The following is a 4,675-nucleotide window of genomic DNA, read 5'->3' on the forward strand; positions in this document are numbered from 1 at the left end:
GTAATTTTATTTATGAAGAATGTCATATATTTTTACAAAACTTATTATAATTGTTTACAACAAACTTTATGGAAATATTAAAGAACTAAATTTATTATATTTATACGTTTCGTTAACACTTTTGACAAACAATATGGTGTAGTGTTTTTTTTTTTTTTTTTTTTTTTTTTTTTTTTTTTTTTTTAATAAAATTGAGCTCATTCCAGATTGTTATTAGGGATTGATGTACGGAGCTGGATTTTGCTATCCATAACTAGTTTTCCGCGTTTTGGGCGCACCTTTCAATTTGTAATGACAGTCATGTCGAATCATTATCATTATTTGATGGAATTGCATAAGTGAGGTTACCTCCTTGGTTTGAATTTGAACATCCATTTGCATGTGCAGTCAGCCATTTTGTATTGACATTTTCGTTACTTGGTGGAATAAAAGTGTCGAATTTCCTCCTTAATCTGTATCGTGGCCTACATTGTAAAAATTGTCTTCGTTTTGTGATAGTACAAAAGTTTGTGTCTCGATGCGATACTAACGAAAAGCTGTGTTTGCATTATGTATGGTCTGATTTCCTGAATTTTCCGTGTCGAATTGTTTTTGATGAAACCAAACTGCCTTTTCCTGTTGTTGATACATCCGCTGTTGGTTGTACCCGATGCTAACTTGTTTTCCATTCCTGTTGTTCCTTTGATTATTCCAGTAGTTGTTGTTAGGCCTGCGATCAGTCATTTTTTGTACCAGTTGTTTTTAGGGTAGTGAAAATTTAGTGTGTTCACTTGTGGAAGTTTCTGTCCGCTCGCATGGTAGTGTTTTTTTATTACGCCAGTTTTGGTATAATGGCATGGCCTGATTAGTGTTCATTCGGTCGTTAGTTTCTTTGTTCGAGCTAGTCCGGTCAAGCTTCACGAGTCTGTCTTATGTGAGAAGATGCTTCTTGTAGTCAACTATTCCATTGTATTGCCATCCTGTCATTTGAAGTTAGTATTTGACTGGTAACTGTGACAGAATAATAGAAATTAATTTCTCATCTTCCATGTTATAGTCTATATAGTGGGTTTGATCGTACATCTAACTTGAGCGTAATTCGAATTTTAAAAATTCTGATTTTCAAATTTCTGAGCGAGCAGCTGTATTCTGAGATTACTTTGCATTCGAGTGCTCCAAAATTGTTGAAGAAATAATTTCTGGAGAAAATCGTACTCTGTAAAGGTGTTTCGGAGTCGATCCCACCAATAATACGCAGTGTCTATTTTACAGTGGCTGACACATGTTAGTTTTTCTGCATCTGACAGATTAAATGTTTTACAGTAATCTTCGAATCGTCTAAGGAATCGCTTCGGGTTTTCAGTGATCTTTCCTGAATATGTTGGGAGAAAGTGTAGCAATTTCCTAGCAGGGTGGTGTAGAGTTAGCATAGGGTCAGTTGACACTGGTAGAATAGTTCTTTACGTTGTAGTCTGTGGTTTCTGTAGGTCTCGTATAACATAATGCAGTGTATTTTCTGACTTCCCTTTCTACTTTCCCCCTCCCCCACTTCTTAATGTCACTACCCACCGCTGCCACCAGTCCACAAGATTGTTTCCGCTCCCCTGTTCAGAAGCAGGCCTGCTGGGCGCGACACGAACACGCGCTGAGCTCGGCTAGGCAGGGTCAATCCGAAGAGCCAGAGAAGCGAAACAAGGCCTTTCATGGTAAGAGAATTCCAAGTGATTTTCCCCGGTGACAGTATGTTTTTAATATACCATTTAACTAAGTTAACCATACACTATGTTCTCGTGTAAACATTTCCTTATTTGAAGCAATTCTGTGAATGAAGTTTTGTAGTAAATTATGGCATTTGAATTAATTTTTCTGTTAAAAATTACAGACATTTGTTATAATTTCATCACATATCGACATATGGCCATTCTTTCTATATACCTCCTGAAAATCTCAGCCTACTATCTCTCCTCGGTGTTCTTTAAATTAATATCAAGAGCAATAATAAAAAATTTTCGAATGGTTCTTCTCAGGTCCCGCCATGGTAAGGTTTTTTAGGACCTCTGAAGGGTGGTGTCATCAAAGTTCCTGAACTAAACGCTCAAAGTTGCGAGATCAATGGTGTCCTAGTTACGCCACTTCAAGCGACGAAGTTCTGGGTACATGCCGAAACTCTGCGGAGAAACAGTGTCACCCGGACTCCATAGGAAGGCACTGGGGAAGTAAAGGAGAGGGGTTGTGTTTGATTGTCAAAAAGCGGCCGCTAATAAAAGGTCTTCTAACTTGTAATAGGATTGGGAGAGACGGGCGTCACCCGTGCCCAAGTGAGCGGTGGTGTTTCCTTAGGAACCCCACAGACTGGCATGCCGGGCTGGATGACTGGCCGGCTTCGTCTCTAGCAGCCTCGCAACAGTATGTACCTACACTTGTAACTGTACTGCTCACTCTAAACATATCCCCTTCACTGATAACCACCCGGTAACATACCTGGCTGTCGAATCACATCCCATCCAATGAAAACACCACTGTGTCATTGCTTTATTTTTTAGTTATAATATAGGTTCAAGAGTAATGTGAACGTTAACTTTTTTGCTCTTTCATTTCAGGATTTTATTATCATCTGCAGAAATGTTAAGTCATGTCTATAATAATATTCAAACACGCGTGTTCAATTTCATGTCATTTCTTTTCTATTTTACATTAAATACTGTTAAACATGCTGACCACTTGAGTACCTTAACTTTCACTAATCGAGAATAATAAATATTGAAAACTTTCTGCGTGGTTAGCTATTAATTTAACATTTTAATACTTTTGGGGCTTAAAACCAGGAGAATTAAGGAAGAAAAAGAATATTTTATCTTTAAAGACATTGATACTGGCTAATTTAATAGATTTGAATATCATTCAGAAAAATGTCTTAAAATTGTACAAAAGTTAATATATTTGTAAGAATTATCACATATAAGAAAAATTAAATAACAACTTAGGAAATACAATTACACTATGTTATTAATTAACTAGCAAAATTTCATTAAAAAATTTTTTATAATTTTTTCCCCCCCTAGTTTGTTTGATGATGAAACCTTTAAAAAATAACTTTGGTAGTTATATTCGTAAAGTGTATGCAGTATCTATATTATACATACAATATACATACTTTAAGTTTGGCATAATGTAACCAAACAAAAAGTATGCTTAATCGTGTTTAACGTGAACATAAAATAATGACCTAAAAATATATGCGCACCCTTAAAATTCTCATGGGTTAATAGTCCAATCCAGTAGTCACGGAAAAATCTCACCTGGAATCAATTTGTGGCATAGATGCAATTATACGTAAATCGTAGCAATGTCATTTAATCATCTTCCTAATTAACTGTACATCATTATTTGCACTGGTTTCCCAATCACCTTAAAGGACGAACTGTTAAAAATTTTGTACTTTTTACAGGGAAAATTCTAGAATCCCAGTTGGCAACGATGTCACTTGCTAAAATGCAAGGCATAACTTTGTAAAATTGCAAATGGTACAAAGCTCTACTTTGCAATTTTTCAAGTGATATCTCTGGAAACTGGGTTTCCAAAGACTATCCTTGTTAAAGTACGAAAAAATTTTCATAGTGCGTTCTCAGGAGGTACAGCGCTCAATTCGTTAACTCTTTTTTTATACATGGTGAGTTTCCCCGTGAGGCCTATTCATCCATGTTCACAATAAAAAAAGACCTTGATAAGATACATTTAACGAGCTAAGGTTAAAGGTATCTTATCAACATCTTCTCTTGGAAGCCCTGAGTACAAATAATGGGTTTCTTCAAATAAGCTAGAAGTTCTTCAGGTCGTCTCTCGCTGGAAAGGCGTCTCTGTTCAGTCTCTGACCGCTTTGCTCTCACTGCAGCTTCTGGGTCAGTGACTGTGATCTCGTGTGTCTTCTGTCTGCCGCCGTCAGAGCCTGCTCTACAACTGCCTCAGTGACACTCAAACAAATACAACCAACAAAACATTTAAATTAAATACAATCAAATTTTAAAACATTAAATATTATTTCGGGTAACCCCAAATCATATAAGTATTGGAAAATGATGAAAAAAACTAAAAATAAAAAAAGGAATATTACTCTAAATGAGCAATCAGAACCACATACCTATTTCAAAAAATCACAAAATTATACACATACAAAAATAACACTATAGGACATTTTAGTCCTTTATTCAATTTGTATCGTTATAATTATTTTAATAAGTAAAATCAAAAAAGTTAACTTCACCTTAGTTTTAAATCATGTCAATAGTGTTATTACAAATAATTAACATATCTTAACTAGAAATGATCCCTGCAAATGTAGGGTCGAAGACAGAGATCTAGCGAGACAGCTTGAGTAGTCTAACGCTATTATTAACTAGTCAACCTAAAGAATCAAAAACACGAAGTGAACCGGAGAAATACAAAATAATTTAACACTTTCACCTTGTGCGAGAAATTTTAGGTGATAATAAGTGACAGCAAATCGCCTTCAATAGATGTTAAGGCTCTTCTGACCTAATGTGCTACGGATAAGAGATCTACGACTGATGAGTGGAGGAGGCTGACTGTTTAATGTGCTGTCTTATCTACAGGGATCGACTTCAACAAAGAAATTAAAAAATGTTTATAGTAGATGAGATGACTCTTCTAATCTAGTGTGCAGCGGGGGAAGAGATCA

This window comes from Bacillus rossius, chromosome 12 (assembly GCF_032445375.1).
Source record: "Bacillus rossius redtenbacheri isolate Brsri chromosome 12, Brsri_v3, whole genome shotgun sequence".
Lineage (NCBI taxonomy): Eukaryota > Metazoa > Arthropoda > Insecta > Phasmatodea > Bacillidae > Bacillus > Bacillus rossius.